A 25,169-nucleotide genomic window follows, 5' to 3' on the forward strand; every position below is an offset into this window, starting at 1 on the left:
CAACTGTATTTACTTTGTTATCTGCAAAGTGGTATCTGCAAAACAAGGGTTGGGATGTAGTTGGAGTGCAAAAAATCACAAAGCTCAGCAAAGTGACATCACCGGAAATGGCGCAATGTATTTCAAAACGTGCAGATCAACTTGCGTCAGGCACACTCCTTTCTCAAGCTAGACCCACAATGTGCCTGTCTTTTACTATAATCATGTGAGCACATTTCAGCTTTGTTTTTAATAAAATATTAATGACAGTTTACACTTAGAGATGTCTTCCTTCTCTCTCTACTAGCCTCAGGCTGTGACTGGACAATGAAAGGACTAATTAGTACAGTGATGACCTCATCTCTCTATCACTCATCTCCTATCAGCATTCTTTGTGTCAGTGGGGATGAGATCCCTTTTTAGAACACAGGTCTTTCAAACTGTTTGGCAAATGCCAAACATCATATATAGTAGTGGGTTTTCTAAGTATGTTATACAATATATGATAGCTTCCTTTTTTCCTTTCAATGATTGTTAAGGAAGTCATGGGTGTTTACCAACTAGTGACATCACCTGGTCATATTCATTTAACAGATGGGAATCCCTAGTTATGTAATGCTCAGGTACTGTTCACACCAGAAAGGAGGCCGGGAAACCCAAGTCCATTGTGTCTTCTGCACTGCAATTAAAATGCAGAGCAGTTGTGATCCACAGGAGACATCAATATTAAAATAAAGACACCCCAAAAGCAGGTCTCAAATGCAGTGCTGTGGATCGCAGCTGCAGTGCATTTTGAATGCAGTGCGGAAGACGAGCCTGGAACTCGGCTGGTCAGTTGGATTGGCTGCTTCATTGGCCTTCCTCTTCTACTCCAGCTCTGCTACACAGGAAGCTGGCAGCATGTCAAATTGAGGTACTCACATTAATTGTATTAAAAATAAGAATAATGAAATAATGATGTATTAATGATCTTTCTATAGTTCAGTTTTAATGTTCTGTCCTATGTTTTTAATTAAATCTCTCTTACACATCTCCTTAAGCTAGTGCAGAAAATGCAAAACTAATATTAGGCAGGGAATTAGAACCTGACACTGGTAATTAGTTTGGAATTCCTGACAGGTGCGAACTGAGCTACATCTACATTTAAAAAGTTTTAAAAGGTCCACTATATAGCTCCAGGTGTGTTGCTGTTCTTACAGGTTACTCTGCATTTTCTGGTGTAGTGCAGTCTAGATTTGGAAATATGTTTATTTTGACTGAATTTCTAAAGCTAGGATCTACTGAGCTGAAAAAAACTGAGCAGCTCTAAGCACAGTAAGAGCCCCAGAGCCGCACTTCACTTTTGTAAACAGCTAGTAGGCATTCTAGGTAAAAGTGCAGTGCAGGGAAATTTTGGCTTCTCAGCTAACCACAGCTGTCTTTTTTTTGTTTCAGGGATTTTTATTACAAGAGGTATTTCTTTTACAAAGTACAAGATAAAGAGAGAGAGAAATAACAAGAGGGGCAAGACTTTCCCTCTAATAAGTCAATACAAATCTTACATACTGTAGATGTCAATGGGGTATAACATTATAATTTCAGGAATTGCATTCCTAGTTGTTATACTAAAGTGAATAAAGAGACAGTCATGAGAATTATCAGAGGCATCACCTCTTGGGAGAGAGGTGTTGCCAGGTGAAAAGAGAAAAAAAAAAGAGGAAGGCAAAGCAAGAAAGGGAGATGGCAAGGACCATGAAGCACTTAGGAGTGCCCTATTTATTGATACAATTATGAAATTTAATGAATGTATACACATTAATAGCTCTGTCTGGTTTGGGCTAAAATATAATGTTGTTATCATGAGGTAGAGATATGGATTGGATGGATGCATCATTAAGGGAGGTGTAAAAGGGGAAGGGAGATACTTCTGGCATCTGACATCCAGGGGATCCAAGATTTGGTAAATTTGTCTAAAGCGAAGGCTGATTTAGCAAAGAGAAATTCCATGTTATAATTATCGTTAAGTAAAGAGATAATACTGGAGAGTGAATTTTGGATAGATCCGATTGTAGCATGGGAATTGGGAGAGTCCTAAATAAGTACAAAAAATATGGTAAAAGAAACATTTTTGACAGGGAGATACGCTCCGCCCATGAGGTATTAAGTGAGGACATAGAAGTACATAATGATTGGAGTTTCTGCAATAAAGAGGTAAGGTTAGTACGAACTAACATTTTAGAGGGAAAGGTGAGCTGGATGCCCAAGTACATCATGGATGAGTTTGGAGCCCAGGAAAAGGGGTGGAATCTGAGCAACAGTTATTCCGTTTATGAGGGGTTAGAGCAGATGGCTTGAGCAAGAGGCTCAATTACAAGGGCAAAAATAAAAGGTTATGGTGGGCATCCTTGGTGGAAGCCCTTAGTAACTGGAAAATAATAAGATAGGATGTCAGATGTCCATACTTTAGCACTGGGTTTAGAATAAAGGTCCATAATAGCTTGAAAGAAATTTCCTGCTATGCCAAATTTCTTTAGAACTGCTTCTAGATATTTCCAATGAACTCTATCAAACACCTTCTCTGTGTCTAAAGAGATCAGCAGAGAGTGTGTTTGATGATGCTCAGCCCATGAAATAAGATCAATAATGCACCATGTTCCATAGGCTGCTTGGCGTTGGGGAATAAAACCTACCTGGTCAGGAGGAATGAGATGGGGCATATGCTGTGCAAGTCGGGTGGCTAACAAGTTGGCGTACAGCTTAAGGTCCGTATTTAGTAAGGAGATGGGGTGGTAATTAGTTAGGTCTTGAGGAGATTTTCCTGGTTTGGGGATAGTGGTGACAACAGCTTCGGGAGATTCAGCAGGAATCTCTCCAGTTGTCAGAAACCTATTAAGTGAGTTGAATAAATGTGGAATAAGCTGCTCTTGATAGGTCTTGTAGTACTCATTACAAAAACCATCTGGACCTTGTGGCCTTATGAGATGGATGGGATTTAATCGCTACTCTGAGCTCCTCAGTAGTGAAGGGCATTGATAGGGCCTTCACTTGGGTAGAAGTTAAAGAGGGATGTCGAAGTGGAGATAGAATGTTCTGGATGATTGTCTTTGAGGGTTTGGGTTCAGTAGGAGGCAGGCAAAGATTGTACAGTTTCAAGTAGAAGGCACCAAAACAGTTGGCTATGTCCTTCAGATTAGTAAGTCTACGTCCATGGAAATCAATGAGGAAGGGGGTTTTTAATTGCACTGCTCTGCGTTTATATTGTTGGGCTAAAATCTTTCCTGCCTTATTTCCCTGGGCATACAAGTTAAGTCTGAGTCTCCTAAGATAAAAATTTAAACCATTTTGCAAATAGGATCCCAACTCTTCTTTGAGTTTACGCATTTTGGAGATGTCTACAGACTAAGGATCTGCTTTGTGACGGGCTTCTAGTATCTGAATGTGATCTAAAAAAGAGTTAATGGTGAAGGTTTTGTTTTTCTGGGCCCCTAATTTTAGGAAGATTTCTCTGATAACAGACTTATGGGCATTCTAAAGAGCTGAGAGATTATCAATAGAGCCAACATTAGAAGCAAAAAAGGCAGTTATCTGCTCCCAAGTCTCCAAAGTTCAGAAGGGAGGCATTCTTATACCACATAGTTTGGTTTTTAAGTAGGAGAGGAGAATAAAGTGTAATTGAAACAGGTACAGTACATGATCAGACCATGTTATTACTCCTATGGAAGAAGTGGAAACTTGTAACAATCCCTTGGAGAGCAGGAACAGGTCAATACTTGAATATGTTTTCTGGGTGTGTGACTAGAAAGAGCAATCTCTCTCAATACCATGTTGGCATCTCCAAGGATCATAGAGGTGTTCTAAGGAAAGAAGAGTGGATAAGGCTATGGATCTTTTTCTTCTGAGAATAGAGGAGTCTAAGGAGAGGTCTATTATGTCATTAAATTCTCCACATGACAATTTGGTCTTTGGAGTAATGCTGTAACTTTCACATGATAGTTTTATAGAAGGGCTTCTGGTGGGTATTTGGGGAATATATGTTAAAAATTACCAGAGGATTATTATTAAAAGTTGAGGAAAGGATTAGGTATCTACCTGAGGGGTCACTGTCAACATGGGAAAGCACAAAGGACACTGAAGAGTGAACCGCAATCATGACTCCTCTGACCTTTCTATTAGCTTGAGCGTGAAAGCAATGAGGATATAACTTATGAGTACATTGAGGAGGATTAGAGGTCAAGAAGTGGGTCTCCTGAATGCACAAAATATCTGCACATTGGGAGATAGCTTCTCGCCAAAGTAGGGAGAATTTAAATTGGCTATTGAAGCCTTTGGCATTTAGTGAAGTAACCTTGATTGACATATTGATTGACATATTGGAGGGGTGGGGAGAAGATGCCACTATGGTGCAAAGAAAGCTTAGATGGTTATAAGTAACAAAATGCAGAGTTAGGAGTTATAAGTATTGAATATCAGTGCAGCTCGCATATACTGTAGGAGATAGGAACGTTAGAAGATGTACATGAAGCTATAGAGTTGTTGTATCCAATGCTACTTAGCAAATAACAGACCAAGTATACAATTCAAAAACTGGGAAAAACAAAGCTACAATTGGAAAAAAACTGTGTGCTTAGCACACAATAACAATAAAGCATGAGGGTAAAATCATCAAAACACCCGATTCTCCACAGAGTGTGAATTAAAGCTGTGTACCATCCAGCAGTTAGCTCCAATTTTGAACTGAGGGAACTGCTGAGACATTAAGGTGGATCTCGCTTGTCCCAGTGGTTGATACTTTTTGAAGACAGATTGGGTTTAGGTGTCAGTGGGGGAGGGGTGAGAGAGATTAAGCCCCAATTATGTAGCTGTTTAATAACATCTTTATGGGTCTGGATAGCAAATTGTTGGTTCTGGTAAATCCCCAATAGCTTTACAGGGAACCCCCATTTATAAGTGATTTTGTGTTCCACCAGGATTGAAGTGACTGGTAAGAAATCCTTACAGTCTTGCGATGTGGCTGCAGAGAGATTGTTATAAAATGCTAATTTGGAGTAGGGATCAGGCAGGGAACACACAGATCGTGCAGCCCACATGATTTGCTCCTTAATGTGGAAAAAATGGACACGGACTAGGATATCCATAGAAAGGGAAGGCAGCAAGTGTTGCGGTTTATGGATCCCATGAGCCCTGTCTATCAGCATGTCTTGAGGTGTGAGCGAGGGAAGGAGTTTGCGAAATAGTTGGTGGAGGAATGGTACTCACTCAATCGGGGTTATGGATTCAGGTACTCCCCTTATTTTAATATTTTTTTGTCTGGAGCGGTCCTCCAGTTCTACAACTTTTAGGCGCAGTTGTCTAATAGCCTCTGCTTGTTCATCTTGGATATCTACAACCGCATTGTGGGCTATGGTGACTGAGGATAAGTGCTGCTCAATCCGTTCCTCTAGGAACTCAATTTTCTTATGTAGGTTAGGAATAGAGGAGCTTAGTTTCCATTGTAGCCCAGCCTGCAGGGAGAGTAACATGGTCTTTACTGAATTGTCTGACGCAGGGTTGTCTGATGCTGGAAATGCTTCCAGTGTTTGTGTAGGAAGAGATCCATGGGACTACAAGTTTCAGTACCATGCTGCTTCTTCATAGGGAGAGGTTTAGCATGAGACTGTGATGGGTAGTTAGTATCCCTCTTACCTCTGGAAGCAGGGATGGTAGGCTGCTGCATAGCAGTGTTTGTTGATTCCTCCATCTCTAGAGATGAATCTCTTTTAGTCCTACACAGTGTGGGCGGTAGCTCCTCCTCTGCTTGCACAGTGCCGACGCCATGCTGATCTGGGAGCTGTGTGGGCCGCATGAAAAACTCAAGGAGTTTGTGTGATCTCTGGTGTTGGGAATGTTTGTGGGTCATAATCTGCAGGTCCAGGGAGGTAATCCCCTGTAGCGGTGCAAGTTCTGCCAGTCTGGGATACTTGATGGCACTTCGTTGTGCTGTGGAGGAGCAGAGCTCTGTCTTCTCCCACAGCCAGGCCACGCCACAGCTTTTTTTTTAATCAAACCTTGCTTTTTTTATATTTATTTTCAAAGGTTTCCCTCTAAATTTCATTGATAAAGGTTCATCACAACTCTTACCAGATCAACATGGGCCACCTTGAATAGCTGCCCATTAGAATTAAAGCCAGCATCCATCTTTTCATTTCCATTCCACTGGTTTTCAACATTATTTGTTGTATTTTATTTTGTGTTTCAAAATATTAAACTTTTAAACTACTTAATGCAGTGAATTTGAATTGCAAAATGTTTTTTGGGAATCTGAATTGCAAAAAAAAATATTCTGGCCTTGTAAACTATGTCCCTTGATTGCTGGTTCACCTGCTAGTTACAGTCTGCGTTAGTGGGGCTATGACCACCGTGCTTATGTTCGTTACTCCTTTACATAAGCACATGAGTACTAATTCATGCATATAAAGTATCATTGAAAGATGGTTTCTCTTTTGTTTACTTCATGATTCATTTGTCTTTTATTTTTACCAGATTAAGATTTCTATCATGTAATGAAATAAACAGCAGCATTTTAGTTCTTATTGTTATATAAGCGTGGACTTGATGGTAAGCATTAAGTAGACATTGTTGTTTCTTACATGTATGTGTATATTTATATATATATTGTGGGAACTCGCTTCAAGTGGTAGAGCTTCTTCAAAGCACACGGCAACTCGCTTATTTTTTAAAGGCCTGTTTGCCCACTTTTATATAAATGACAGTTCAATAACATAAAGGTTTCCCACGCAGGGGTATCCACCATCACACGAATTCAAATGAACAGTATTCAGCCTCCTGGCTTGTATGCAGTTTTAAGTCTGCCTCCTGCAGACTCTTCCCAAAGTATGGCACTAGCACACAGCTAGTCTGGCTTCCACCTCTCCTAGGTGTAGCCCACCTGACTCCACGGCAGAGACCTCCTGCCTGCCGGGGTGGAATCCTCCTGCTGGGGTGGAGCCCTCCCGACTCCGTTTGCCGGGGTGGAGCCCAGAATCATGGCCTGGCTTCCCCTAAAAGGCCTGCACACACCTGTGCAATCAGCACGCTGGCTGCTCCCAAAATATGGGCCCAGGATTGGAGATTTCATCCCTCCCAAATCTCTAAGAAATCTCCAGGCTACAGGTCCCAAAACAGGCTTTACCAACCAAAGAGGAAACTGATAAACCAGTTTCCTCTGCATTAGAAGATCTGCCTGGAGCCCCTCAACCTCTATGGTTGAGAATCCTGGGTCTCCATCGTGCTTTCCACCGTGGCAGGATACCGCACTGCCACATATCCCCCCCCTTTGTTTTGATCCCGTAGGGGGCAGAACACACAAGCCCAAACTCTTTACTTTGGCACCTCTGTGCCAGCTTTCACCTATATGAGCCCCTTCCTGACTGACATCACTTTCACAGGGAAACTTTCCTTCCTGTCTTACGAGGCAACTTTCCCTGTGTTCTCCTACTACACGGACTAGGGCTCTAAAAAGACACTGCGCCTTTTTACGGGTTCGCTTCCAAAAGCGTTGCCTTTCTATTTTCCTTGGGGCCACCCAAGTCACCTTCCCATTAAGGAATTTCCAAAACTTGGGACCTTTCTGAGGATGAGGTTGACGCCTGAGTTTTAGGTGTCGGACAACATTAAAGCTACGCTGCACTCTTAACCTCCGGTTTCCCTTCACCTTTGAAGGGGTCACGCTTTTAAGCACAAAAAGTGTGGGCTTTTTTATTGGGGTTACCTTAGTCCCTCTCTGCACTCTATGTACAGGCATCTTCTTACTGACAAAACCTAGCTCGGTTGGTTTCCCCCTGTACACTGCATGCTTCCTTTTGTCCCTGATATTCTTAGACGACAGCAATGTCCTACTCCCTTTCTGAAGAACAGACCAATTGTCTTGCCCTTTAGATGTTTTTATGTCAGGGTACCTTTTTAAATAATCCACTTCTTTAACGTTTTCCTTCTGGGCAGATAAGCCATTTAAAGTTTCTCTTCCCAGACTACCCTCCTGAACCTGTAGGGGGCCTAATTCAACTGCAGCTTTTAGCTCAGCTGTGTCTACCACATCATTACCCACCACATCACATGTTTCGGGGTTATCAGCACACATGTCCACTTGACCTTCAGATCCATCATTGGGCGTATGGTCACCCACAGAAACGAACTGATCGACATTTACCAGTGCCTCGCACTTTTCCTCATCATCATAAACATTTACAAGGGCCTTGCATTTTTCCTCATGGTCATAAACATCCACATCTTTGTCAGAACTCATTTCAATGTTTGGCAGGGCAGTGTCTGGAGACCAAGTGCACAGCTTGGAGTGGTTGTCTCCCATGGCAACATCGCTATCCACCAGCTCCACTGGCACATGAACCTCTTCCAGCAACTGTCCTGACACCTGACCGTCATCACATAATTCTACATTTGGTTTACTGACCCCAATCACCTGATTTGTGCCATCTGACACTTCCACCAACACTGGCTCATTTGGGATCACAGTATTCATTCTCACACCATTGGATCCTTCGTGGTTTGTGGGCACGATCTCTGCTATGTGCTCAATCTCACTTGGCCCATCCATATTGGGAGGGGGACCATCTGCAGCAACAGCAAGTGTGCCCTTGTCTATAAACCGCTCTGCAGTCCCTCCATTTAGCACAGCAGAAGTCGTGTCCACTCCACTGTTGGAAACAGAGGTCCCTTTCAACAAAGCCAACAGGTTTTCAGCCCATCTGTCCCAGTCTACTTTCTCTGCGCTCCAATCAGAGGTACTACGCAGTACCGCACCAACTGCCGGAGGAGACACAGGACAGAGTGGCTCAGCAGACACATCACATATATCACTTTTGTTCAACCAAAACTGTGGCACTAAATTTTTAACCTCAACAGGTTGCAATACCACACCTTCACCACCGTACTCTGATGGCGCTTCATTCACCTCAGGAACACTTCCATACATATTGTCAGTACTGACAGACTCAGTTAACCCATTATCACCATGAGCATTTTCAAAGATTTCAGTTTTAGCATTTAAATCATCATTTGTGTCAAGTACTCTCTTGTCCAGAGCAGCAACATAGTTGTCCCAGGCAACCTCTGGCTCCAACACACAGAGCTCCCAGGAAGTTTCCATGGACACCTTTGCAGCCTTGGATACTGTTGCCAAGGGCAACAACATATCTTCAATCATATTCACATCAACACTGTTATCCTTAGTGAGCTGTGCTAGCCCATCACCAACCATAACCTTACATTTACCAACAGTAACACTTTTGTTGGCATGACCATCAGCATTCTCATTACCTATAGACATGACTGCAGCTCCATAGCTGACCTGGGAAATCCTCTGCTCCGTCACTGCGGGCTCCTGGGAGGTTTCCCTGGGCATCTCTGCAGCACCTATCACTAGGGAACACGGTGCCATGGCAGTTTTGGTCACCCCTAGGTTACCATCCCCAGCCTTCTGCTGGATTATAGCAGGCACCTGCAGAGTCCCCATGTCCTTTTCCATATTTAGTCCTGCTAATCGTTGGGCTGTTCCCTGTGCCTCCCCACTACTCAGGGTAGCACACAGCAGCCAGTCCATGTCCATCTGTATGTGGAAACTCCCTGAAGGACACACTCTCACTTCCTTGGACTCAGTCCCACAAACTGAAACAGTCTTACCATTTCCTGAAGCAGGTGTCATAGCCTTCACTTGAGTGCGTAGTCTCTCCTCTGTGGTTTCTCCACAGACTGATTTCCCCAAGTGGTCACGGTGCAACACTGCAGCCATTCCGGACCAACTTACACCCCCTGCAGGTAACACAAGATCCCTGTTGCTAGGGGTAGCAGTAGACTCACTCTCAAAAGGCAGTGGGCTATACCTCATGTAGGATGCAGACTGTTGTGCCCTCTGTTCAGGGCTGACCACTTCACCTAAGCAGCCGTAACACGAAACCTTGCATTTCTCTGGCTTTCTGATCTCTTGGCCTTCCAGTGACACCTCTCCCATCCTGGAGCATTGCTGGCCAGCCATGACACGCCGAACTTCCCCTTGAAGAAGGATTTCCTCTTTAAAGGTGCAGTAGTCATCCTGGTCCCAATCCATAAAATGGTAAATCGACCGGAACTCCCTCGGTAATAAGGTTTGCAGCAACTTTGGCCACCGGTCCCTAGGCCATTTTCTCTGTGTAGCACCTTTTTCAAATCTTCCAAGGAAGTACCCAACCTCCTCTGTAGGTAGCATGGGTTGCATGTAATCAGAGGCCCAGAACTCAGCACCTCTCACTGTAGACTTTACATTGCAGCTATTGCTACGAGCAACCACACTCCTCTCAAACTTGTGGTCAGCCTGTCGCTCATTCCTTGCACTCAGAGCCGGCTTGCCTAACACAGATGCAGTCCTTTGCTTTGATATGCCACTTTGCAATGGAGGCTGAGACAAAGGGCATTTAGAGACAGTGTGCCCCCACTCCCTGCACCGCAAGCATCGCTCTTGCCAGCGTGTCTTGTCCAGGCTCCCCACATTGCAGCCTTTTTCCAGCTTAGGACTCTGCACATTCATAGCTGGTCTCCTTTCACCAGTGTTGCCAGCAGCAACAACATGCACTTCCCACTTTGGCAAACTTTGTTCATCCATGTATGGGGCTCGTTCTGGTGATAACAACCCCTCCAGCCATAGGGCTCTGTCTCTCATTTCCGCAAATCTTTCTTCTTTTCTTTGCTTTGACCGCCCCATCTTCACAGTCACTTCACAACACTTTTGCACAGTCCAGCATCAAGAAATGAAGCACTGTCTCTTTAAGGCAGGTTCCTCTCACCTGCACACACAGATTGTGCTGTCCATTGCACAGAAACACAGTTCATATAACTGATGAACTTACTTTTGCAGGGATCTCCAATTCTGCCCGCATCTTCCACCATATGTGGGAACTCGCTTCAAGTGGTAGAGCTTCTTCAAAGCACACGGCAACTCGCTTATTTTTTAAGGGCCTGTTTGCCCACTTTTATATAAATGACAGTTCAATAACATAAAGGTTTCCCACGCAGGGGTATCCACCATCACACGAATTCAAATGAACAGTATTCAGCCTCCTGGCTTGTATGCAGTTTTAAGTCTGCCTCCTGCAGACTCTTCCCAAAGTATGGCACTAGCACACAGCTAGTCTGGCTTCCACCTCTCCTAGGTGTAGCCCACCTGACTCCACGGCAGAGACCTCCTGCCTGTCGGGGTGGAATCCTCCTGCTGGGGTGGAGCCCTCCCGACTCCGTTTGCCGGGGTGGAGCCCAGAATCATGGCCTGGCTTCCCCTAAAAGGCCTGCACACACCTGTGCAATCAGCACGCTGGCTGCTCCCAAAATATGGGCCCAGGATTGGAGATTTCATCCCTCCCAAATCTCTAAGAAATCTCCAGGCTACAGGTCCCAAAACAGGCTTTACCAACCAAAGAGGAAACTGATAAACCAGTTTCCTCTGCATTAGAAGATCTGCCTGGAGCCCCTCAACCTCTATGGTTGAGAATCCTGGGTCTCCATCGTGATACCGCACTGCCACAATATATATATATATATATATATATTTCCTCAACAGTATGAAAGAATGATGAACAACACATCTTTGATATGGAGGAGCTCAGGATCACAAGCCAGTTGACTTTGTAATAGCAAAACTTTCATTTTCTTTTCCTAAAAAAAAAACAGATAAAACAAAATATCCTCTTGTCAGCACAAGCAACATAAACCTGTCCAACAGTCTGGTATACAAAAACAAAACTACATCACATTGCCAGTAACACTCATCTCTAAACAGCATTTTATGATCCCTGCCTGTTCCAAGGATCCAAAAAGGTTGCAACAGCCCAGCAGGGTATCAGCAGATCAACAGTCTACAGCCCTCTTACAACTGTGTGCTATTCCACACTATACCTCACAGATACATACTGACTGCTTCCTGGCCTTTTCAGCCTTCTCCCACAGGAATGTTAACACTTTCAGGGTCAAAGTCCCCATAATAATGGTTGGAGGCTCCAATCCCACCCATAAATCTCTCCGAGCCTCTGAACCCTTGGTGAGTACATCATCCTGCTACTTGTCACCTCCTTAAAGAGGATGACAACAACCCAAACAAAGGGAGCATCTCCCATCCAAGACCTATGCCTTTAAAATTGTAGATGTGCTTTGCCCATCAAGCCCCACAAACAGCCCTCCATGTGGCTCTGTTTGGCCTGGCAGGAACCTAGAAAGTTAGAATGTTCTTATGCCTCGTTATGAAAGTACTAGGTACCTGAGCAGTCAATCACCTGTAACGGCATGCCCATTTCTTCAACATGCTCAGATGCAGGCCAGACCACTTTAATTCCTTTTCAGAGAGGCTCCACTTGATAAACTGAGGTAGCTGGGTGAGTTATCTGCAGCCATGCGAGTGGCCCTCCACTGTCGTAACTTACATGTGGCCAGCTAAGTCAAAGTCTACAGGCACACAGTTTCTCCAAAAGAGCCATGCAGAGTATGTGTGTTTTTTGCCATTTTCAACATATTTATAGTAATACTTCTAAATTTGCATCTATTTAGTAAACTTCACGTTAGAGTTACTCCCTGATAATTTGTCTTATTACCCATTTTGGTAATCATGCAGCACCAGCATTGCCATATAGGAGATAGGGGAGTGATTCATGTGTTCCCCACATCTAGAAACATTGGGCATTTTTATTCGTTCCCATGGAGTGAGGAGCAGAGATAAAATGAATAGTAGTATGTGCTGATCATGGGGCTTCCATTAACATGAGACTGTTGTGTTGCCCTGCTTCACTTTAGGAATACCAAATCTCTACATTATGAGGACACTTCTACAATACAGAATTGATCTCCACTGGTATATAATTAGGTACTTATGGCTCACATTTCCTTATTGAATGGAAAGAGCAGAAGGAAAAATAAGATGCTTGTGATTATGAAAAATACTAGATGCACTTGAAGTGGCATATACTGCTGAGATAATGATTCTACATTCATGTATACTTTCCTGTGTTCAAAAGTTCAACACTGAGTGATTAAAAACATTATTTTTTTTCTACATTCAGAATTCTGAGGTTCATTTACTGCATGTTATGTGCAGAAGAGTCACAAACACAAAGCTATAATTCAACAATTGATTTTATACACCGTTAGTATTTCTGTATGTTATACTTGTATACTTTTATCCTGTAAGTAAATAACTAGAGCAGTAATAATATTGTATTGCTGACTCTGTAAACTGACCATAGGCAATTGTTTCCAGACTTTAGAAGTTTGCTGCATAGTAAAATAAAACAAAAACAGTGTTGTACCTGATCACGCATTTATGGATGCAGGGCCCTCAGGCAAATGTCAGCATAGCCATTGTCTGCCTAACTTCTTGTCCTAATTTTTGGAAGAGAGAAATCAGTGAATATGTCTTTATTGAGCTCAAATGAAATACACTGAGCTGACCTTCTATACACTTTACACAATATTCCTTGCCTTAGAAGGTAATTATTCCTGTAAGGTACTGACACTTTTCAAATGAACAAGACTTCATCTACCTTTCTGGTATTTTTTATGTATACTGCAATACTTGAGTGCCCCAGGTACTTAAAGCAGTAGTAAAGTTCCTCCAAGAAAAAAAAGTTCTCCCTGTAAGGTAAAATCATAATATGCTAGTATACATCACATACTAGCATATTATGAGAGACTTACTTTGAACCAAAGCCCTCCAGCAGTACGCTGTCACCACTGAAAGTGCTTCCATCTTCATCCAGTCTTCCTTCTGTGTTCGCGGGATTTGGCCATTTGATTGGCCAACCCACAATGATGTCACCCCCCCATATGCACACAGGAGTCACAGCCATGGCACAGAGCTCTGAAGGGATGGCATGAGTATGACATCCCTTCAGAGGGCATGTGCCGGTGACATCACTGGCTGCTGCACACTGGAATATCTCCTAAACAGTACATGTTTAAGAGATATTCATTTTACCTACAGGTAAGCTTTATTATAAGCTTACCTGTAGGTAAAAATAGTAGAGTAGAGTTCACTAACACTTTAAAGAGTAAAATGGAAAAGCCAGGGCAGATAACCATAGCCCAACAGAGGTAAGGTAGAAACTACTAGGTGGCCAGACAAAGAGGACAGAACTGTGCCAAAAGATAAAACCCATGGAAATGAAAAAAAAAAGGTACAACCTGCTATATACAGACATCAGGAAGTAGTGGGAAAGAATAGTAGTTCAACCTAATGCCAGTAGTTGTTACCTGTACATCCAGATACCCATTCACGCTAGGCAAAATACTGAACAAGTTTATAGACCAAGGTCAGACTGAACTGGAGAGGTTGGTAACACCAACAGGGTCAGCAAAAAGGAACATTTAAGAATGACTGCACCATTGTTCAGTAAATGTTATTCAAATCAGCAAAGGCTATATAGAATGTAATGTGAGCTGTGGACCCAACAGTACAAGAGGTTTGAATTAGGTACTGGGGATCCCAGAGGAGGACTGAAGTAATGACGGACTAAGTGCAAAGATGTACTGACAGAGACTGCTGGATCACAACCAACCAGCTGTACCCCAGATGGATGACTGCAATGGTAATTGACTATCTGAATGGAGGAATTCAGAGTAGACATGTTCTGAACATTTTCTCATTATGTATTTCTGAAGGTTGATGAACAATGGAATACTGCAAATAGCTTGCCAACTGTCCTATAAGATTTAAACACTATCTGTAAACACCAAGGTAGTTTAGAAGGAAATTTGCACTTCTCTGTACATCCCCAGTACCCACCCAACAGATATAGAGAAAAGAGGCATTACTCTTACCTTATAAAACTACAGAAAAATAAAACAATCCTATTCAACTAAAATCATTATTTCCATTTTTACATTTTTTGTAGATTACAATCATTGGGGAAAATGTCATTCTGTACAAAGCCTTGACAAGTTATAAAATAAGAAATAGCAAGGTCATCCACTGTATACTGAGTATAAACAAAGTTGTCAAATTTGTACTCCAGCACAGCTAGCTGGAGAGTTGACAAGTCTGTGAAATTTATGCGGCACAGTGTTACAGACCAGGTTACTTTGTGTTCATGCACTACAATCCACTCATTAAAAAATTATAATAAATTCCCTAGTGTAGCACACAAGAATTCCAGACAACTCTAAAACAGAATCGTTTCCATAGATAAATGAACTAGAAAAATAAGTATTCTTACTTGAATAAGTTCTCTGAAGTCTGCATAAAAAACTACTTAATTATCCCACACGGATTCTTACTATTTACATGCATATTTGGAAGTGTAAATGACTGCAATTGTCTTTGTCATTTTCTGTAAGAAAATTCCTCTATCAATCAATCAAGCTGTTTTTATCCATCTCCTCCATCTCCTCAGAAAATTATCTGCTTGGTAAAGAGAAGTTCAACTTTTCAAGACATTTTCTGACTGCTTTCCCACAAGAAAATTTTACAGTACTGTAAGAATATTAACACTTTATTTGTCACACATTATAACTTTAGGGAACATATTTACTGTCCTGTGAAAGTGGTTGCCATGCATTGGGGTTGATTCATTAAAACTGGAGAGTGCAAAATCTGGTGCAGCTGTGCAAGGTACCCAATCAACTTCTAACTTCGGCTTGTTCAATGAAGCTTTGACAAAAAAATAAAATAACACTGGAAGCTGATTGGTTTCTATGCACAACACTTTGCACTCTCCAGTTTTAGTAAATCAATGCCATTGTGCTCTTGGGTTTCCATTATTGCATGAATACATGTAAAAAAAACAATTGCTTTCTATATCTTGTCCCTGTTGTGACTAATCATGACTGATGGAACATGGAAGAAGCAGGGAGGGTCTAGCTAGAACTGAACTGACTAGCACTAAATCAGGAGGAGAGAACAGATAGTTACAAAATACAAAGATAAACACGCTGTTTGTGGTGCTGAATCAGATCATCAACATCAGAACATCTAAAATATACTATAAGGCAGTTCAATACAACAACAGAAAATATATAACAGGTGAGACATAACAATCAAACTTAACTTACACAAACAATGCCATAAATAGAGAATAAGGGATAACAGGTCATAATACAATGTGTATATTAAAACAGATGAATGGCATATATTTCATTAGAGGGATCCTTAAAGTGTTACTAAACCCAGGATCCGGCATTCACTATATCTGGTCTCCCACAGTACACACTACATGAAAATGCAAGGAATGATCTTAATATTGTTGTACAGCGTACCCAGTTACATCTTGACCTGTTTTTGCCATGGCCAAAGTATTGCTGTTGTAGATGTCCTCTGTTTTCTTTTGCTACTTTATATATAAAGTCATTTTATTAAATAAAAATACATTTCACATGAAGCTGCACAACACGTTTTGTGTTTTTTTCCTAGATGTTTTACATGGTTATAAGTGGGATCCTCACATGTATCTTTTAATGCTCAGGCCAGTTTTCTCTGGCAGTTTTGGTCATGCAGCTAGCCTTACTGTTTCAGATAGACACATTTTCATCACACATATTGCAAGGTCCTCATCCCATGCATGCTGTAAGGTTAAAACAATGTGCATATAATATAGTTAACTATTACAGATTTTATCTTTCAATATGTGAACACTAAATAGTTCTTTTTAGTATGAGCCAGATTGTCACAGATTTTTTTTTCAATGTTTGAAATTATTATCTTTCCATCAAGGGCAAACTTGATGAGTTTGTCATCAGCAGACAGTGAGGCGCTCTAAAACAGTTAACCGGTGATCATTTTTTAAAAATAATTTTGTTTGTTGAAAATCCACAACAAATAATAATAATAATAATATTTTAAAATTTAATATTCTTAAAATGTTCTTTAAATATTAAAGTCAGCGAGTCTTCATTGGTAGTTGTGCTAGTGGTGGTTGTTATGGGGGGAGTGTCAATCAAGGCATATGTAGAGGTGTAAGCATCTGGTAATCACATTTGACAAACATCAAGGAAGACAATAGAAACTGCTTATTTATACGCTGCCTATAAAAATTATTTACTTGCTGGGAATTGTTTGTTTGAATATCATAACACATTGCATCACAGTGGGTATTTCTTTTTTATTTAAGAGAAATAAACCATTTCATGTCAATAAAAAGAGTTCTGCAAAGTGATTTAAATTAATTACAATGCAAAAACACATAACAGCTAATTATATAAGTATACAGTCACTTCAAGTCAATATTTAGTAAATCCACCTCTGGCAGCAATTACAACCTTGATTGGTTTCTATAAGCTTTTCACATCTGTACATTGCAGTTTTTCTTAATTCCTCTTTGAAAACCTGTTCAGGATTTGTCAGGTTGTATGATATTTGCTACTGAATAGCCTTTTTGAATCCCAAACATGAATTCCCTCTCCACATACCATTTTTTGTCACCAGTCCTCAAGAAGGATGTGCTTGAACTGGGGAAAGTCCAGAGAGAGCCATAAAACTAATATGGGGGCTGGAGGCCGTTAGTGATGAGTTATGACTACAAACATTTAACTATTCTCCCTGGAGAAGAGACACTTAAGAGGGGATATACTCACAGTATACTAATCTTTAAATGGTGGCTCTAGCATTGTGAAAAAACTATTTAACCTAAAGTCTCTAAAGAACACACACAACCACACAATGAGGGCTTCTTTACTGTTAGACCAATAAGGATGTGGAACTCCCTTCGCAGTCGCTGATGTCAGCAGGGAGTGTAGATATGTTCAAAACACTTTGAGATGTGTTTCTTAGCAAAAGCAATATACAGGGATATGGAAAATGGTAATGACATAAACACACAACAATGCACAGTAGTGCTTTAGCATGTATTGTGGTGCACCGCAACACAGGACTGTTGGGAAGTTGCATTGGGCTGCAGTTCATCACACCAAAGTACATCACAATAGCTGGAACAGACCTTAAGTGAAATGTTTTATGAGTATTAGACAAGAGTGTCTGTCTTTTGCCACTCTACCATAAACCTGCAACTGGTGAAGCACTCAGGCAACAGTTATATGCAGAGTTTCTCCAGTTTTAGGCATTGGAGACATGTAACTCCTTCAAAGTGGTCAGAGGTCTCTTTGTGTTGTCTCTCACTATCTTCCTTCTTGTATGGTCACCCCCATTGAAGTGGATGGCCTGTTCTTTGCAGATTTACAGCTGTGCCATTTCTTAGAGATTGGTTGTCCCTGAAGATTTTCTTATTTCCATCCTTTTCCCCCTATTTGCAGGCTTGATTTGCTTGTTCTTTTGTCAAAATGGTGCAAGTTATGCCATGATACTGCCTCACCAGTAAATGAATCTTCCAGATACATGTGCATTTATACTACAATAACATGAAACCCGTTGAGCACACGCAGGTGATCTTCATTTAAATAATTATGCAACTTTGGAAAATAAATAACTTCAGTGATGATTTAGATGTGTCTTATTAAAGAGGGGCTATACTTATGAAATCAGTTATTTTGTGGTCTTTTTTACTATGGTTAAATCACTTTTCAAAGATTTGTTTTCATTTTGCTGTTATGTTGCTATGTTGATCAGTCTAAAAGAACAAAAAAAAGTTTATTGATCAAGTAATTCTTTTGTAAACAAAATACATGCTGCCTCCTTGTCTACTTCTACTATCCAGGATACTGATAAGATTGTTTGTTCTGCAAAAAATCATAGGGTGAAACTACAGGTGCAAACAAAAAAACAGTCCACCCACATTACAAACGCTTATGCCTAGAAAATTCTAGTCTCAACAAAAACCCAGTCCACCCACATTACAAACTTTTATGCCTAGAAAATTCTAGTCTCAACAAAGCTAGCTTAAAGCTTTCCTTTAAGGGAAAATGAAGTAGACTTTCAATATACTACATGTTAGGCACACCAGGATGGGTATGGGTGCTAATAAGCTTTGTCCAAGGTTGACCTGATATTACTAGCAAGAAGGTGAACATAAAAAGCACTATCTTTTATAAACTAAGTGAACATATTTTGTTATGCAAGCTTACACCACTTTCATGACAAAATATATTAATTTAGCCAATCAAAGGTAATGCATGTATTTTCACTTTGCTGCTATATATTACTAACATGGTATAACACTTTACTTATGATATTCTATGTAAGTTTATATTTGAGGTAAATTGTTTAACTAACTTAAAGACCTGTGTGATTACTGCCTACCCTGACTTTGTTCACTAGATCTAGGCTATAAATGGGCTTTGCGTTGACTGTTCTGTTTCTGATTTTTTTCTGAATGTATCCCCAGTCCACACTATAATTAGATCTATCCAGACATTTCTGAATGTACATAAAACTATTGTTACAAGGTTAGCCCCTCCACTTAATTAGTGCATTTCAAAGATAGGGGTGGCTGGATGGAGTCATAGTATATACAGTATACAGTGAGGAACAGAAGTATTTGAACACCCTGCGATTTTGCAAGTTCTACCACTTAGAAATCATGGAGGGGTCTGAAATTCACATTGTAGGTGCATTCCCACTCTGAGAGACAGAATTAAAAAAAAAAATTCAGGAAATAACATTGTATGATTTGTAAAGAATGTATTTGTCTCAGGTGGACTGTCTCACCTCTAAACCAAATCCTCAGTTTTCAGTATTTTTTGTTTGATAAACCAACCTCTATAAAATGTACTATTTATTTACCTGTTAAATAAAATTATCACTATTGTTATTTTTGAAAAGTCAGCATTAAAAAAGGGGTGACGAAGAAAAGCACTTGTGGTTTTAAGCAATCATTTTTGTATAGTAATAATCATGGTTTGCATAACTCATGAGTGTGACCTTTGATTATATACACCAATTCTGCACTTGATCTTGACCTAATCTTGCATCCAGCTGTAGGACATCTAATACTCACATCATCAGTACAAAAGACACCACTGAACTCTGCACAAATTCTATGAGATAATAAGGGTTGGCAATAACATCTAGATAAGAGCCCTTATAATAAAGGAACAAATTAGCTTGTTTTTTTTTTATTTATCAGTGGAGACTGCTGCAAATTCCTCCTTCCTCCTTCCCCTTCCCTCCTCTTTCCCTCCCTCTTTTTCACGTTTTTCCCTCCCCGCCCCTCAGGGTCTGCAAATTTGGACAACAGTTGTCTGCATGGAATAGTACTCCTTTGCAGTAGTTTTATTCTTCTGTAAATATCACTGCAGACTGATGTATTCCTGGCTTGGTGGTTGGTGCGCATATTGGGCCCCCCACAGTGGGCTTGTTTTTGACTGACCTATCTCCTGCTTTCATGGGCCTGTGGAATGGACCGGTGAGGTACGAGTCATCATATGTGTATGAGGTGGTTTGGTGGTGTGCAATTTTGTTTCTCTTCCTCTTCTTCTGAATGTTGCTATGTGGTTGAGTCATAATATGAATATAATCATGTAAATGTATAATTTATTTCTAATTATAAATGTAGTTCCTTTGTAGAATCCATAAGAATATATAATGCACATATGAGACCGGAAGAGTACTGAAGAAGTGGATTATATTGCAAAACGCGTAGACTTTGGTTTTCATTTTATGAATTTTGTATATTCATATTCAAGATACTGTCTCTTTGTTCTCCTATGTGCACCTTTATATAACGCAATAATCACAATTATGTAGTTTTAATGCTCTATTGGGCATTTTTAATTAAGATTTTGTAATAGGAATTTTGGTTTGTTTGTGTGAAAGTTATTATTGATAGTATACTAAAGTTCCCTTTTTTGCATTATGTTTTGCAAAAAAAAAACCACCACTGAACTCTGCACAAATTCTATGAGATACGAATGGTTGATAAGTACATCTAGATAAGAGCCTTTATAATAAAAGAAGAAGCTAGCTTGTTTTTTGATATTTTGCAGCAGAACAACAAGACTTAAATTGACAGCTGCAAATTAAAGCATTAGATAAATATGAAGCTGCAATGTTCTGTGGAAATAATTGCATATTGATAAAATGCCTTAACTTTAATGACAAATATTCCATAACTTGTCATGCATCAATAATGGTTGGCTGCGTATATGCTAAACATACCCTAGAATATTAATTTAAATTTATCATGAAAACAAATCACAACGATTTTTAGATGCTTGTATCATACAAGTGACTCTTCACTTTGCATTCAGATCTCTTTCAAAACCCCGTTATAAATTAAATATGTTAAAATCATACCATGCCAAATGTTCCCAGTTTAAGTGGAACGACACTTGGAGATCATGTATAATATTAAGCATGGTTCTTAAAAGCTTTGCATGGTTACATTGTCATTCTGAGGCAAAGAAAGTGCTTTAGTGTTCAGAGAATGTCAACAACAATTTTAATGACCAGTTTGTTTAATCAATAGTCAAGCAGTTTTCACTGCCCTTTTGATTGCCATGCTCACAAAGAGATAACAAGGACTGCCATCAGCAGAAGGAAGCAAGTTACTTGCATGCAATGGATCAATAGGTGTAATTGTTCTTTTACATATGACAGATATAAATGACATAACTGCTATGTTTTAAAAGATCCACTTTTACATTATCTGATCTGAAGATAAACAACTGAGACTTGCAGCACTATCACATAATCTTTATATTGACTTAAGAAATAGAGAGTAGCGCAGTAACAATGCGCCACAAGCATGAGGATGCATGTGAATAGGAATGGCAAGCAACACACTTGAGGGAAAAAATTAATTTATCTTGTATTCCCTTGCAGACAGAGATACAATGCTTTTTAAAGGCGATCTCAAGAAAGAAAAAGTGATTAAAGCTGGTCATAGATGAGCAGAAAAACTACCAAAAATGCAAACAAAAATTGAAACGTTCTTACTATCTAACATTCAATCGCCCACTCCCCTGTATTGGAAATTGCCAGCGAACTTCAACATTTTTATGATCATTTTCAACATTAAACATCGGTTTTATCCAATTAATTTCTACTACTCCTACTGCTCATGCGCATTGCAGCATATTTGTGCATTAATTTTCAATCTTTCAATGGGAATTCACTGTCGCAGTACGTACACTAACCATACAAATACTGAATGATCAGTCTACTGACTTGATTTTTCATTAAATCTTCTGTTTGTCTATGACCAGCTTAAAGTAGTTCTGAAGTCTTTGGGGGAGATTTATTAAAACTCGAACACTCAGAGTCTAGTGAAGCTGTGCATGTGCAATCAGCTTCTAACTTTAGCGTGTTCAATTAAGCCTTGGAAATAAAACCTGGAAGCTGGTTGGTTTCTATGCGGAATTGCACCAGATTTTGCCCTTTCCAGTTTTAGTAAATAACTCCCATTACTTCTATACTTTTACCCCATTCCTTTCTCTAAATAGCCCTGATTCACCTATTTTTCACTGAAACACTAACAGGACTTTCAGGATTGAACATTTCTAGAAAAGTAAGGACAAATATGCTCTGGAAGCCAAAAGGTAGGAGGATCTTTGAATTAATTAGATTCTTACAGTAAAATGCTCTAACAACACCAGCAGCAGAAACATCAGCAGGGGTACTAAACCTGGCCATATCTTAGTAAAATGTCATACGGAAATTCTTTCCAGAACATTTTTAGAACAATCTTTCTTGCCATGATTGAGTCAACTAATTTTGTCAGAAGTCCTATGAATTTTACACAGATCTACTATTTGAATGTGATCCCAAACATATTAAACACGTTTCATTACAATATGAATGATTTTTGGTACGACCTTTCACAAAGAAAATTCACATTCACATTTTAAATTTTATTAGTTTGATACAAATTTCCATCTTGCTCCTTTTTTTCATCACTACAGTTGGAAATGAATGTTGGTTGGACCCCACTAATCATTAGAATATTGAATAAATGTTCCCAAAAACATTTTTATTTGAAATTATACTAGTGTATGACAAGCTTTAAGAAAACAATTTTAAGAGATAAATACAACACATAAATCAATGTAAAGCCCTCATGTAAATTCAGTTATAGTCATCATTTCCCAGTTTGGCTGTGTAATAAAAATTCGGCACTGTCCTTTCATTAAAAAAGAACCATCCATACTGTTGGAAATCCAGTTAAATTTTGCATCAAAACATTTTTTTTGGCTGTGTTGAACTGTTGTTTTCAACTAAAAACTAATTTGAAATGATCTAATCTAGAATCAGTTTAAAGTTTATTCATATATATGCCCTTTTAGTTTTTTTTTCTTCCTATACATCTCTTAGAAAAAACTTACTTTCTGCAACCTGCTTCCTGTTGCTTTTCCTGGGGCAGGAAGTTAGGAGAAATCTCCACAATGGAAATGCTTATAGTAAAAAAAAATAGAGAATTCATTCTGTTATATTCAAGAGGACAAATATATCATAGATATACAAGGGAAGGGTAAATGAGCATATGAAGTCCTTAAGGATCATTAGGATTGGAAAGTACCAGTAAGATCTTTGAGAAGCAGTCAGGTGATCTAACAAGAAAATCAGGATCAGGGGCACATTAGTATATGACTGAAAGAGGGTGGTGAGGGTGGGGGTGCTCTCATAATCATAAATGTTCCACATAGGTACACTTACTATTTAAAGTAATTCTGTGATGACAGAAACAGTGGGGGCCACTATTGCTAAACTACTTCTGAAAATGATACTTAATTGGTTCTGCTGACCCACTGGTTTTAATACTTTGAATCACTGTCCTGAAAAAAGTACACAGTCAGAGAAAGGTCAGAAGTCTTTACCTTCATACTTGTTAAAGTCAACAACTGGAAGTAGTGAAGCAATACAGTAGGCCTGTTGAAGTGAATAGCTGTTACATTTTAAGAAACATATTACAAAAAAAGATAGTATAAAAAAAACATGGTAAAAGAAAAATCAGTTAATTTCCTGAACTCTTGTTTAGCACACAGCATAGTAGAGAAGGAAATAAACCTATGTGGAACCAAAAGTCCCATCATCATGTTGGCCTCACAAAGCAGGCAATTAGCTGTGTGTCTTTAAATGTAATATAACCTTGTGTTGTGTAAATGTAAAGAAGAGATTGGATAAAATGGCCCTGCAAAATCTAACACAATCCAATAAAAAATAATTTTACAGTTTTGCATTGTCACTAACGGAGTGAAAGGAATGAAATTATTTTCTCCAGTGAGGTGATATTCCAATGGAATTCACAATTCTTCTTTTTCTCATGATAAATGTGTTGTTGCATTTCAACTGATAAATTCTCTTTAATGTAGAATAAACAAGTAATTGATAATTGAGTTGCAAATAAGTAAAGGGTCACTGGAGGAAATGGGGTCACTGGAGTCTCAGAAAAACTACACAGTGGTTGAACCTAGGTTCACAGCATTTTTTAAGAGCATTTTCTCTTTAACATGATTTCCTATGGATCTAGTTCAAATCTGTGCGTTTTGAGCCAATGTGTTTTTTGGTAAGGGTCAGGAACTTTTTCCTGCAGCAGATTGCCTTTTGCATGTAATAAGCTTAAATGGAACTGCACCAAAAATGCAAGTGTTGCTTTTGATGTGTTTTGCATTTTTTTTTTGGAAAAAGGAAAGCATGACAGTTTTAGGTTATGGTTAGTGGTAATCATTAAGGTTATGGTTAGCCGTAATTGTTAGGGTTAGAATGCTAACAATTACCGCTAACCATAGCTCTAACTTTAACCCTATACCTTAGGGTTAGAGATCAAAGTTATGGTTAGATTCAGAGTTAGGGTTAGAGGTAGGGTTAGCGTTAGGATCAGGGTTAGAGTTAGGACTAGGGTTAGAGTTAGGATTAGGGTTAGATTTAGGATTAGGGTTAGAGTTAGAGTTAGCGTTAGAGTTAGGTGTAGGGTTAGAGTTGGAGTTAGAGTTAGAGTTAGGGTTAGGGTTAGAGTTAGAGTTAGAGTTAGGGTTAGAGTTAGAGCTAGGGTTAGGATTAGAGTTAGGGTTAGGGTTAGGAGTAGAGTTAGCTGTAATTATTAGGGTTAGTGTTTTAACCCTAACAATTACTGCTAGCTCTAATTCTAATGATTACGACTAACCCTAACCCTAAGTTGTCATACTTTCCTATTGACAAAAAAGGAAAGTATGACAGTTTTGGGTTACTGTTAGTGGTAATCATTAAGGTTAGGGTTAGCAGTAATTGTTATGGTTAGAATGCTAATTATCGCTAACCATAACTCTATCTTTAACCTTAACCCTTAGGGTTAGAGATCAAAGTTAGGGTTAGATTTAGAGTTAGGGTTAGAGTTAGAGGTAGG

General features: G+C 39.7%; 2 long non-coding RNA genes across 2 annotated transcripts in view; both read right to left on the minus strand.

Moving 5' to 3' along the window:
• Window positions 1-25,169, minus strand: part of LOC149464766 (uncharacterized) — a 108,208-nt gene that overhangs the window by 25,139 nt on the left and 57,900 nt on the right. The gene's annotated exons all lie outside the window — the stretch shown is intronic.
• Window positions 11,505-16,295, minus strand: LOC149464767 (uncharacterized). Its single transcript, XR_016312310.1, has 3 exons — window positions 16,219-16,295; window positions 13,275-13,347; window positions 11,505-11,634 (listed from the first exon to the last, which is right to left on the minus strand). It is a non-coding gene; the product is annotated as an uncharacterized LOC149464767 (long non-coding RNA).

This window comes from Staurois parvus, unplaced genomic scaffold, assembly GCF_062004578.1.
Source record: "Staurois parvus isolate SC_StPar_1 unplaced genomic scaffold, SC_StPar_1.0 ptg000147l, whole genome shotgun sequence".
NCBI classification, from domain to species: domain Eukaryota; kingdom Metazoa; phylum Chordata; class Amphibia; order Anura; family Ranidae; genus Staurois; species Staurois parvus.